This window comes from Rhamphochromis longiceps, linkage group LG16, assembly GCF_057381845.1.
Source record: "Rhamphochromis longiceps isolate RC_006_pf linkage group LG16, R_longiceps_female_GT1.1, whole genome shotgun sequence".
Taxonomy (NCBI): Eukaryota; Metazoa; Chordata; class Actinopteri; order Cichliformes; family Cichlidae; genus Rhamphochromis; species Rhamphochromis longiceps.
In genome coordinates this window covers 13,994,743-14,009,000 of record NC_140572.1, presented here as the reverse complement: position 1 = coordinate 14,009,000, position 14,258 = coordinate 13,994,743, and the positions used below count along the sequence as shown (strand labels likewise).

Genomic DNA, 14,258 nt, shown 5'->3' with positions numbered 1-14,258 from the left:
TCTCATTATATTCTGAATCATATAAAAATTTCTGAGACATACAGTGGGGCAAAAAAGTATTTAGTCAGCCACCAATTGTGCAAGTTCCCCCACCTAAAATGATGACAGAGGTCAGTAATTTGCACCAGAGGTACACTTCAGCTGTGAGAGACAGAATGTGAAAAAAAAAATCCATGAATCCACATGGTAGGATTTGTAAAGAATTTATTCGTAAATCAGGGTGGCAAAAAAGTATTTGGTCAATAAGAAAAATACAACTCAATACTTTGTAACATAACCTTTGTTGGCAATAACAGAGGTCAAACGTTTACTATAGGTCTTTACCAGGTTTGCACACACAGTAGCTGGTATTTTGGCCCATTCCTCCATGCAGATCTTCTCGAGAGCAGTGATGTTTTGGGGCTGTCGCCGAGCAACACGGACTTTCAACTCCCGCCACAGATTTTCTATGGGGTTGAGGTCTGGAGACTGGCTAGGCCACTCCAGGACTTTCAAATGCTTCTTACGGAGCCACTCCTTTGTTGCCCGGGCGGTGTGTTTTGGATCATTGTCATGTTGGAAGACCCAGCCTCATTTCATCTTCAAAGTTCTCACTGATGGAAGGAGGTTTTGGCTCAAAATCTCACGATACATGGCCCCATTCATTCTGTCCTTAACACGGATCAGTCGTCCTGTCCCCTTGGCAGAAAAACAGCCCCATAGCATGATGTTTCCACCCCCATGCTTCACAGTAGGTATGGTGTTCTTGGGATGCAACTCAGTATTCTTCTTCCTCCAAACACGACGAGTTGAGTTTATACCAAAAAGTTCTACTTTGGTTTCATCTGACCACATGACATTCTCCCAATCCTCTGCTGTATCATCCATGTGCTCTCTGGCAAACTTCAGACGGGCCTGGACATGCACTGGCTTCAGCAGCGGAACACGTCTGGCACTGCGGGATTTGATTCCCTGCCGTTGTAGTGTGTTACTGATGGTGACCTTTGTTACTTTGGTCCCAGCTCTCTGCAGGTCATTCACCAGGTCCCCCCGTGTGGTTCTGGGATCTTTGCTCACCGTTCTCATGATCATTTTGACCCCACGGGATGAGATCTTGCGTGGAGCCCCAGATGGAGGGAGATTATCAGTGGTCTTGTATGTCTTCCATTTTCTGATGATTGCTCCCACAGTTGATTTTTTCACACCAAGCTGCTTGCCTATTGTAGATTCACTCTTCCCAGCCTGGTGCAGGTCTACAATACTTTTCCTGGTGTCCTTCGAAAGCTCTTTGGTCTTGGCCATGGCGGAGTTTGGAGTCTGACTGTTTGAGGCTGTGGACAGGTGTCTTTTATACAGATGATGAGTTCAAACAGGTGCCATTCATACAGGTAACGAGTGGGGGACAGAAAAGCTTCTTACAGAAGACGTTACAGGTCTGTGAGAGCCAGAGATTTTCCTTGTTTGAGGTGACCAAATACTTATTTTCCACCCTAATTTACGAATAAATTCTTTACAAATCCTACCATGTGGATTCATGGATTTTTTTTTTCACATTCTGTCTCTCACAGTTGAAGTGTACCTCTGGTGCAAATTACTGACCTCTGTCATCATTTTAAGTGGGGGAACTTGCACAATCGGTGGCTGACTAAATACTTTTTTGCCCCACTGTAAGTCATCATCAGTGATGACCCCAGCGCTGGCTCCAAACCTTGTTGTTAAATCCCTGTTGTTATGTTTTGGTAAAAGGCCAAGGAGTTATTTATTTAAAAAAAAAAATCTAAGAAAACAAAACAGTTTTCAGTGCAAATCAGAATGATAATTTAATTTGTCCCTGATTGTCAATACTCCACTGGCAGAGGTGGCCATGAGTTATTTATGGTGAGAATGTGATCAGACACAACTATCAGGTGTACATTGAATGTTTGAGCCAAATGCTTCCACATAGTCGTGTACTTGCATTCTGGGATGAGTAGCATAGAAGCACAGAGTACTGAAGATGTGCAATGGATACAAACTGTTATCCATTACAAACTGTTGCAATGTTGAATGTTCTTATTGGGATGGCTTGACAAATTTGATTTGCTTGGGGTTTTCTCTGTTTCTAAAGAAACCAAACCACGGGAAAAGCTAGGACTATACAAACTTATCAACCAATTTGGACTAGAATAAACCAACTGTAGGTGCCCTAAGATCTCCCAGAGTTAACCAAAGCCAATAGAGGTTCATAATTTAACTGTTTCCATTCTGGAAGCCTTACATCAGATTAAACACAAACAATTTAACTGGAACTATTTATTATTATAATAGAACCTGCCACCAATGAAGACGTATGACAATTTGAATAGATGTGACACTCTTGAGTCTATTTCCATTCTCTGAAACATAAATGTGATTGGGCATTCTGCCTTTTGTAGGAAATATTGTTTTAAATAAAAAAAAGATTTATTGTTTTTGAAAATTCAAAAAGAATAAAACAGATATGACCGTAGTGAGGACAGTTGAATCAAAGGGGAAGAGAAGAAGCAAGCGCAGCTGTTGATCAGTGAGACAGAAAAGGAAGAGAAGAGAGCAAGAGAGGAAGCTGAACATGGGGAAGCAGAAACACACACACACACACACATTCGGGAAGAGAGGGAGAGAGAGAGGGAGAGAGAAAAAACAGCAGCGAGCGAGAGAGAGAGAGAGAAAAAAAGGCTTAATTAATTCAGGCTGGATGGGAGGGATGTTGCTTCTGTGCCTGCTGAGGCTCCAGTCAGTGCCTCTGCTGTCGTGCTGCATGTAGCCGAGTGTTTGTGTGAGCAGAGAAGACGACTCGGCGGCTGCTGCCTGCCTCTCTTTGCCTGCCTCATTGGGAACCAGACACCAGTCCAGTCTAGCCACGACTCCACATCCTTGAGCCTGCTGACTGACTGGCAGTCTTTTGGACTGGACTAGCTTGGTCTCTACTAAACGACTAAACAAGGATGTTACTTGGACTGTAGTGAGAGCAGCAATGGCCAGAGGTAGGACAGACTTTCTTGTGACTACTCCTCATGCTCCCGCTTCTCTCATGTCTGTCTGCTGCTGTTGCTTCCATTTTTCTGTTTCTGTGAGCACTCTCTTCTCTCTCGTTTCTATTTAACCTTTAACTACACTTAAATATTTATATCTCCTGTTTTGTTTCTTGAAAAATTTCTGTCTCTCTGGCTAATGATATTTTCCAACTTTTCTGGGGTTTTTTGTTTTGTTTTGGGTTTTTATTGTAAACAAAACTCTCATTTAGGTTTTGTGATAAAAGACTATCATTTTGCAGTTCAGGAGGTTTGTGACGTGTGTTTGGGTGGAGATGGATTAAAAACCAAAATGCCTCAGACTCATTGTTCCTTAAGAAACAGCTGGCTACAAAACAGTTCAGCAAAATATAGGATCAATAGTGTAGTCTGACCGGGCGGTATTAGGCAACAGAGTCAGACATCATGTTCCAGGTCAGGTTACTGTTCATTTTAAAAATGTCTTTACAGTAAAATATGCAGCAAGCCTAATACAGTGACCTTTGTGAAGGAGTTGCAAGGCAAGAGAAAAATCAAGTAAAAGCATTTCCCCAAACATCAGCTGTTTTGAACCAGGGTTTAAGTTTGAACTAAATGTGTGTGGTCTGTCTTCAGTTCTAATTCTGAGGCTATTATATTTGTATTTTTCATTAAAAAAACACCCATTTATGGGTATATGTTGCACATCTTCAAGTCACTCCCTTGTAATCCCAGGATGCCTCCTTGAGAGCGATGCTTTAGAACGAAGCGACCGACTCCTCGTGATTAATCTCAAATCGGCACGCCTAATTACATCTCATCAAGCAATCACCGAATGTGATGGTTATTTATTCCTTGACAGCATCCACTTGGATGCTGATAAACATTAAGGACTCTCTGCCCCAGCCTCGTCTACATGAACACGACGAGCGAGCTGAAAGGGCAGAGCTGAGCCAATTGGGAGGAGAGGATCAACAGAGAAAATGAGAGGAGCAGAAACACATGAGAAGAGGCTGAGTCCCTAGCAGGGAGTGTGAGGATAGAGGGTGAAGAGAAGAGGATCATTTACCAGAGCCCTGAAATGCTGCTCAAGCAGCAGGAAAGCATAGAAGCACAAGTGCATGTGTACACCACAGTACATGGCCATGTTGCGGTGTAAGTCATGTTGAAAGAGGATGGCTGCTGGGTCAGTCAAGGTCTGAGACAACAGTAGTGAAACCTACTGATGAGGAGCTGTCTGTCATCAGAGAGTAATTCACTATTAAGAGGTGAATAAGTGCCTATTTCTTTCATTTACACAGTGACCTGAAGAGGTGATCCCACACATTTTGAAACATCTGTTTCTTGATCGAAATACATATTTGTTCAGTCACATGAAAGCAACATTTAAGAAAAATTAGTGTAAATTCTTCTAATTATTTTACACAAGTCTTCACTACTTGAAGTTTTAGACCCAAACAGTGAGAGTAAAATGAGTCATCACTGGCGCTAAATGAATTAGTGGCTCAGCATCGCATTCTGTGTTGTTTGCTCAGTCATGATACACAGTTTTAAAAGCTTATAGACTCAAAGATGATGTTCTGTACATAGGTGACTGCTGAGGCCTTTAACTTATCATTTTAAGACAGAACTGAGTGAGCTGTGAGTCTGACTGAGCAAACAATGACACTGCAAGGTCATAGACTAGCAACTTTCAGTTGCAGAGAAGCCACATGGTAAAAAACAAAACAAAACCTTTTTTTCAATAATCTTCCCCATTGACTTATTTTTAAAAAAATATTCTTATATGTACAATATGTGCAATCAAGTCATAATGGCAGAACACAAGACTTACATTCTGATGTGACCTTTTAAGCTTGTTGCGAAAACTTGCAACAGTATCATTAATTTATAGCCAGTAAAATGTAACAACTGTCAGCACCTGTCATTCCCATACAATTAACCAATAATCAGGTTTCTTCAACAATTATTTTAAACGATGGTCATGTCACATTGCTGAACAGGAAAAATGGGTAGAATATTTCTACTCTTAAATGGCAATGAAAGGCAACAAAAGCCCACAGAACGAGCCTGTACAAATTGCATGCAATCCACCAGCCAACTTCAGCTCAAGACTTATTTCGGACTTTCATTTTAATCATCTGTTTTGTTTTTACTGGTTTCATTAAGGTTTGGAGAACAAAATGACTTATTTTTTGTTGGAAAAAAGATTCCACTTTGGGTTGTAATAGACACTGTCAGGTAAACATCTGATTAGAAGTGTATCCACCATCTTTTTGCTCTGATTTTGATCTCCACCACTTCCTACGGGAAATATTTGTCCCTTCAGCTGCAAAATTCTCCACTACATATTTCCACTACTGATGAGTTTCACTCTGGGCCTGTAGCTGTTTGCTGCCACGCAAGTAGTAGTAGTATTGATTATAGCTACTTTAGCAAAAAATAACTAAATTACACATTTTTAAATGAGGCCATGTTGTAACATGACTAATGCAACTTTGAGTTTGTTTTTGATGTTCGTCACACCCTCTGCTCTCAAGCTGTTAAAAGCAGTTTTGTGATTATTGAAAGAGGACAGCTGTTTGTATTTTTATTTCTCTTTTAGTGAAGTAAAAATAATTTTATAACAGTGCTAGTTCTATCAGACAAGTGTCAGCAAAACATGTAGCTAACATGATCAACCCGAAATGTTTTAGGGTGACAAATAATAACCTGTAGTACAGCCTCTATTAAGACTAAAAAGATATCCTAATAAAGGGCTTTCAGCAGTGTCCAGGCAGACCTAGATTCTCCACAGAGCTAAAGCAGAGGTAACAGGCCTCCAGAAGCATTTCATCCTACTGAAGTCGCATTTATGAAGTCAGGCTTTATTAAATGGAGACTATATAATATATTTGCTGCATATGTGTGAAATCTTGCACAGTATTAATTAGACCCTTTTTCATGCAGTAGGTTTTTAACAGTGTATTGCTGACCAAAACTACAAGAGACTACAACCATTTCACTAAAACATCCTTGTATGGTTTTCTAGTGAAGAGGTTGGGTTGAGAAATGATGCAATACAAAGCATGAGGGGCCAAAACAAGGATTGGTCTAACGCTCCAGTGATCCAGAGGTAAATGTGTCCTGAGTATCCACAAGGCTGCATACCACTGTCTCTTCGCCAGTCATCTATATCACACATTTGTACAGTTAAAAGTAACTCAGGAGTGGATGTGCAAAACCTACAGTGTTTTGATATTGTAGTAAATCTACACCGACCATCCACCACATTACTGGAGAACTGCCTAGTAGTAGGATTAGAATTAGGACGTATTTAAGCCACAAATATGCTGCGTTTCAGAACCTATAAGATGTTTCTTTTGAAATCAAGTCTTTATAGATCTGTATTATGGCCTGTGAAGTTATTACAGTTTGGGTATGCCATGTGTGGTCTGCAGACCTGCAGCTCCAGTGTTCCCTGTGGCTCTTTGTGCCTGTCTCCAGTAATTCCCTGCGGCTTTGGCAAAAATATAGATGAATATGAACACATGAATATAAACGTGGAAATCATATGACATGTATATTATGACATATTCCAATTATACATGTATAGTAATGCATGATCTTAAGTTCAAAACAAAACAAAACAAAACTTTTAATGTTCAGAGTGCCCCATATAGTTTAAGAGCAACACCAGTTAAAATAGGACTGTACATTTTAATAGATTTGACTCCACACTTGCCCAAATTGTGTTAATTAAACAATTTTTATGACTTTTATTCTACAATTTCATAAATGTAACAACAACATATTATTATTGAAATAACAACGTAAAGTTAAAGTACAAAAAAAACTATAAATAGCCCCTTGCAGATGAGTCATAAGTGGTATAAGATTTTAATCATTTAGACTTTTTACATTAGACCACTGTTACAGTACGATCAGCGGGGCCTATCGCGCGGTGCCCCGCGCTTCACTCGGACTTTCTGACCACGTCATGATCCACCTAATCCCCGCGTACAGACAGAGGCTGAAGCTCTCCAAACCTGTCGTGAGGACTAAAAAACTGTGGAGCAACGAGGCTGTGGAGGAGCTTCGCACGTGTTTGGAGTCCACAGACTGGGACACAATGAAGGCTGCTTCTAACAGCTTGGACGAGTTTACGGACACTGTCACCTCCTATATCCACTTCTGTGAGGACAGCATTGTGCCATCACGCACCAGGGTGAGTTATAACAATGACAAACCCTGGTTTACTCCTAAACTCAAAAAGCTGTGGCTGGAAAAGAGTAAGGCGTTCAGAAGCGGAGACAGGGACTGCTACAGAGAGGCCAAGTACAGGTTCACTAAAGAAGTGGACATTGCCAAACATCAGCACTCTGAGAAGATGCAGCAGCAGATCTCAGAGAATGACTCGGCCTCTGTGTGGAAAGGTTTTAGGAATATTACAAACTACAAGCCTAAAACCCCCCACTCCACTGATGACTTGCTCTTAGCCAACACCCTTAACAATTTCTACTGCCGTTTTGACGAGCCATCAGGCAGCCTTCACACCTCCAACGACCCCAACAATAGAGGCACTTTGGACACTCATTCCCCCACCTCTCCCCCCTCCATAGAGCCATCACCACCTTCAAACTGTTCACCTGCAACACCCGCCCCCTCACCCCACACAAAAGAGGATTTCACACCACCTCCTCCGACCACAACTCTTCATATTCATGAAGCAGATGTGAGGAAGCAGTTTAGGAGTCTGAATGCTCGGAAAGCTCCCGGCCCAGACGGTGTGTCTCCTGCCACCCTCAGACACTGTGCAAACGAGCTGGCCCCAGTGTTTTCTGGCATCTTCAACTCCTCACTGCAGGCATGTCATGTGCCTGCCTGCTTCAAGTCCTCTACCATAATCCCTGTCCCCAAGAAACCTAGGATCACTGGACTAAATGACTACAGACCCGTGGCTCTGACATCTGTGGTCATGAAGTCATTTGAGCGCCTAGTTCTCTCCCATCTCAGGACCCTCACGGCCCCCCTCCTGGACCCCCTGCAGTTTGCATATAGAGCCAACAGGTCTGTAGACGACGCCATCAACATGGCCCTACACTTCATCCTGCAGCATCTGGACTCCCCAGGAACCTACGCCAGGATCCTGTTTGTGGACTTCAGCTCTGCCTTCAACACCATCCTTCCAGACCATCTCCGAGGCAAGCTTTCCCAGATGAATGTGCCTGATCCCATCTGCCGGTGGATCACTGACTTCCTGACGGACAGGAAGCAGCACATGAGGCTGGGAAAGAATGTCTCGGACTCCCGGACCATCAGCACCGGCTCCCCTCAGGGCTGTGTTCTTTCTCCTCTGCTCTTCTCCCTGTACACCAACTGCTGCACCTCCACCCACCAGTCTGTCAAGCTAATCAAGTTCGCAGATGACACCACCGTCATTGGGCTCATCTCGGACGGGGACGAGTCTGCCTACAGGAGAGAGGTTGAACGTCTGGTGTCTTGGTGCAGCCACAACAACCTGGTGCTGAATGCCCAGAAGACAGTGGAGATTATTGTGGACTTCAGGAAGCACACAGCCCCACTCCCCCCCATCATCCTGACTGACACCCCCATCACCTCTGTGGACTCATTCCGCTTCCTGGGTACCACCATCACCCAGGACCTGAAGTGGGAGCCCACCATCACCTCCGTCATCAAGAAAGCCCAGCAGAGGATGTACTTCCTGAGGCAGCTGAAGAAATTCAACCTGCCAACACGGACGATGATGCAATTCTACACTGCAATCATCGAGTCCATCCTCACCTCCTCCATCACCGTGTGGTACGCTGGAGCCACTATCAGGGACAAACAGAGACTGCAGCGTGTTGTGCGCTCTGCTGAGAAGGTGATTGGCTGCAGACTCCCATCTCTGCAGGACCTGTACACCTCCAGGACACTGCGGTGTGCAGCCCGGATCTCAGCTGACCCTTCTCACCCTGGACACAGTCTGTTTGACCTGCTCCCCTCAGGCAGGAGGCTCCGGTCCATTCGCACCAAAACCTCTCGCCATAAGAACAGTTTCTTCCCCTCTGCTGTTGGTCACATGAACAATAACCACATGATTGTCCCCGCCACTAACACATGACCCTACGCTGTGTCACTGCATCATTTCATGTTTGGCACTGATCACCACCTGCACTCATGTATATATCTTTCTACGTAGCACTCATAATTCTTATTCTCATGTATATATCTCATGTATATCTCATGCACATATCTTTCTTTCTACATAGCACTTTAATTCTTATTGTCTGCACTGAAGCACCGCAGCAATTTCCTAATGTTGTAAACCTCAACATCTGGCAATAAACCCATTCTGATTCTGATTCTGATTCTGATTTTTAATAGCGTTGATAGTCAAATTTATATTTAAGTTTAGAAAACAGACAGTCCCTCTACTCTGATTCTTTCTGTGAAAGAAGCAAATTAACTCGCTGAATCCTTTTGAATATCTCTATTTTAAGCAGAGCTGGAATTAGCTATATGCTGTAAACCCTCCTAATTTGTGGTGTATATCTTATCAGAAGGGAAGCAAAAGATGTATAACTAAATGCTTGACTTTAGTAGCCTAAATTTGCTAGTGAAATCGAATTATTTGCTGCTGTAAACAGATGTGCTCCTTGAACATAATCAGAACCATAAATCAGCAGGAAGTAAAAGAAATAAAATTATCAATTTCAGCAGCACTTACAGAAGTAATATACAATTTTATTTATTTATTAGCTTCCACCATGTGATTGCTACTCTTCCTGGTGCCCACCAAGGGGGGAAAAAAATCTTCAAACTTACAAAAACCAAATTAGAAAACACAAACTTTATAACCAAAAAGTATATTGCATATTAAAAAATAAGCATTAAAGAACTGTTTTGTTCATACTGGATTTACTAGATCTAACATCAGTTGACTTCACTGACAGGTTTCATAATTATGATTAGTTCCAGTATAGGCTAATTATATACAAAGGTGTTGTGGTGCATGGCACTTTCTAGCAACAGCTATCAGCTATCAGCAGCCATTGTTGAAATTACATAGTTCACCTGTTTAGACCAACAAAAAAGAGTTATTTAATTTTACATTTTTTAATTTAATCTTCTTAACCTGTTCAATGGATATCCTATCAACATCACAATTCAACAAATGAGACTTAGAAAGAGGTTTCCTAGAACCAAACACAACAGATTTAGTTTTGACAATATTTACTGCTAATTTGATAATTTTCACTGATTGATTTACAGCCTGTAAGCTCTGCCTGCAGGCGCTAATGAAGAAGTTGTAAATAATGTATGTATTGCAAATGTACATATTACTTTGTCAGAATTTTAACAAACTAAATCATAAAAATTAAAAATAAAAGAGGGCCCAGATGGCTGCCTTGTGGAACACAAGAGTAAAGTCCTGTTTTTTTTTTTTTACCTCAATTATTTTCTCTTCATTAAAGTCAACACTGAAGGTGCGAAACCATAGTGTTAAGCTTTCCCATAAGAATGTCATGATCAAAACCATCAAGTGTTATTTAAAAACAGTGATAAAGTTTAACAAACTTACTATTGTTAGTATCCCTTTGTTTGTCTCTTATACAGTACTGGTGGAATATTGAGGTATATGCATGTTGCAAAACTGTTTGCCATTTTGACAAAAGTCATCAAACATTTGTTTCGATATTATCTTTTCAAACATTCACTTCCAGTCAGAACCAATAAAATCAAGACTTGTCAAGGAAATTTATGCAAAGGCAATACTTTGGCTTCTATCCAGATCTGGAGGTAAATTCCGAACATATTATAAGGTTAAAGGTCTTACAACTCTAGACTCTTCAGTAATCTGATTTAATGCAAAATGATACATTTCATCTTTCATTATATTTTTCAAGATCTGTTGAACTGAAAAAAAAAATAGTAAATTGTATACTTTACTGACAAAAAAAATCTTTAAAATAAAATTAGCAATACCTATATGCCTCCGAATTCTACATATCTATGAAATTTTATTAATTCATCACATATTTATCACTTTCCATGATTTCTTACTATTATTTACAGTGTTGTCTCTTATTGTTGTGATTTAGTCATCTTAATTCTTTATCTACAATATGACTTCTGTCATAAATACAACCCAATTCCTGAGCAGTCTCTTTTTCCCTTATCTCTCTGCAGCATTGTTGATCTTAACTCATCATCTGACAACCCTTCGCTGTTTGCTTCCCGATTGGAGCATGTTTGTTAGACAGATTCATTAAATTATCCATAAACAACTTGTTTTAACATCATGCATCTGACAAGAGCAGCCGACACAAGTTTGACTCTGACCTGCGGCCCTTTTGCCACATGTCTCCTCCTCCTTCTTCCTCTTCTTTGTACCTGTCCAATAAAGCCCAAAACATATTAGAATTATTTTCTTTGTCCCTTAATTGCCAAAGTTTGGGCGAACATTTTTTTTTCTCATAAACAAAATGTATATATTGTGATTGCAAAGGATTCAGGTTTTCACTGATGATGATCTGGACCTCAGAGGGTTAAGCCAGTTTTCATCTGATTGGCTGTCCCTTGGAAACAAAGCGTTTAAACAGCAGTTAGGTGGTTTCTGTGCTCACAACCAGCTTTGTACCTGAGTTGACCATATGAAGGACAACCACTCTTTATGACATCACAGAGATCCAATAGTAGAAAAAAAGTTTTATTATATAGTCGTATATACACGATTAAAATGTGGTAAATTACAACAGGTCACATGTCAATACACTGTATTTTTAAGTTAAAGGTGCCATTCGAAGCATCAGTGGTGTTTTTGCCTTTAAAGAGTGTTTACAATGTTTTTTGGTCAGTGCATTTAACTCTGGGAAAGCGGTATTTCATACATAATCATGTTTCATATACACAAAACTCAACCATGACAGGGTGGACAAGCAGCATGGAAACCTCTTATTTCAAACCGACTGCCATTCCTCTTTAAGTACAGTGCAATCAGTACTTGTGTATAGCTTGGCCTTTCCATTTCCCTCTGCGTTTTACACACAATCCCCCAGTTGCCATGACACCAAGGCCTTCCATAAATACTTGTGGTATTTGTGAGGCTACATCCCCAGTAGGTTAGAGAACAGAAAGCCCTATGTGAGCCTTGCCTGCAGCAGTGCTAATCGCAGATCAATCTGCTCCCAGATAGTTTGTCACCTACAGTGCCATTTCCAAGCTGAGATTTTGCTCCATGTGCTGTGGGTGTTCGCCACAGTAGATCACAGAACACACATACATATTGTCTTTTCATTATCCTTGTAACCTTCACAGTGTACACTTGCTGTAGGCAAATAACAGTGTGGTAGAAGTTTAGCAGATGACTAACAATGCTCATCATACAGACCTATGAAAGCATAGGTGAAAGCTATTGTGATTCATTCTCTTGAGATTGATAGAACTATCATAGAGAATATCAATCTTCTAGATTAGGATTTAACGGGCGATGAGTTGGGCGAGAATTAAAGATAGTCCGGGACAAGAAGCAGGAATAGCATATGTGTGATTTTGTGAACATGATGTGTGTGCCCTGTCACGTTTTGACATCAATCAGCAGCAGTCCTTTTAAGGGTAAAGATGAAACACGGTGTAGTCCATAAGGTTACCCATGGCTCCATTAAGTTTCTTTTTTGAAACATTAATAATCACTAAATTTGTCTCGAATTTTGTGTTTGGCCTGTTAGACCTTTGCCTCTGACCTTTGTTGCAACACATTAACAATCTCACAGAAAAGGAGTCTCTGTCAGAGCAGAAAGGTTTTCCACTGACTAAGGAGTGGTTTGTTTTAAGACCAGGATTTGAAATAAAAATGTTATAGTAGACAGTAAACCACATAACTATCAGAAAAGTAATAATAAATGATAATGATGTAATCTTAAAACAAAAGGTACTTTAGCCTTCTGGTTCCATCTTGAAAGTAAAAGCCGATTCAAGTTCAAAATACTCCGTTATGGTTGAATTAAAACAATTCTGTAAAAATGAATGGGACATAATTCCTCCACATCACTTTCAACAGTTGTTTACATTTCTTGCTGCCAAGGGTGGCAGCAAGAAAAAGAAAACACATCTTTTTAGAATTGCATTTTGTTAACTTTTGTCTGTTTTTGTTTTATACCTTGTGAAGCACTTTGTGATTTTTTTTTTATCTAGAAATGTGCTATATAAATAAAGTTTTACTTACTTACTTACTTACTTAAGGCGCTTCATATTGTAAGGTAGACCCTACAATAATAGATACAGAGAAAAACCCAACAATCATATGACCCACTATGAAAAAGCACTTTGGTGACAGTGGGAAGGAAAAACTCCCTTTTAACAGGAAGAAACCTCCTGCAGAACGAGGCTCAGGGAGGGGCGGGGCCATCTGCTGCGACCGGTTGGGGAGAGAGAAGGAAGACAGGATAAAGACATGCTGTGGACGAGAGACAGAGATTAATAACAAGAATGATTCAGGGCAGAGAGGTCTATTAACACATAGTGAGTAAGAAAGGTGACTGGAGAAGAAACACTCAATGCATCATGGGAATCCCCCAGCAGCCTACACCTACTGCATCATACCTAAGGGAGGATTCAGGGTCACCTGATCCAGCCCTAACTATATGCTTTAGCAAAAAGGAAAGTTTTAAGCCTAATCTAAAAATTAGAGATAATGTTTGTCTCCCAAATCCAAACTGGAAGGTGGTTCCATAGAAGAGGGGCCTGAAAATTGAAGGCTCTCCCTCCCATTCTACTTTTAAATACTGTAGGAACAACAAGATTTGTGATTGCAGTGTGAGATTGAAGTGCTCTAATGCAGCGGTCCCCAACCTTTTTTGCGCCACGGACCGGTTTATGTCCGACAATATTTTCATGGACCGGCCTTTAAGGTGTCGCGGATAAATACAACAAAATAAAACTAGTACCGGTACTGAAAAAATGAAGATTTATTCATAACATATGTGAAAAGACCCAGGAAAACCAAGTTAACAATAAAAACGATAACAAAATAACGCTGAAAACCGATAAAAACCCTGAAAACCATACATTTCACACCTGAGCCTCAACTCTAGCGGCCAAACGACTCACGGGCCGATACCGGTCCGAGGCCCGGGGGTTGGGGACCGCTGCTCTAATGGAGTGATATGGTACTATAAGGTCATTAAAATAAGATGGGGCCTGATTATTTAAGACCTCTTATGTGAGGAGCAGGATTTTGAATTCAATTTTAGGGACAAATACTTTTTACACAGGACCTTGGATAGT

At 40.8% G+C, this 14,258-nt stretch overlaps 1 protein-coding gene across 1 annotated transcript in view; it reads left to right on the top strand.

Moving 5' to 3' along the window:
• The first annotated feature begins 2,617 nt into the window (after positions 1 to 2,617).
• The window catches only part of dgkg (diacylglycerol kinase, gamma), a 185,372-nt gene continuing 173,731 nt past the window's right edge, over positions 2,618 to 14,258 (top strand). Inside the window, exon 1 of the mRNA XM_085384270.1 lies at positions 2,618 to 2,981. The gene's annotated coding sequence lies outside the window, so the exon portion shown is untranslated. The remainder of the gene's footprint in view (positions 2,982 to 14,258) is intronic.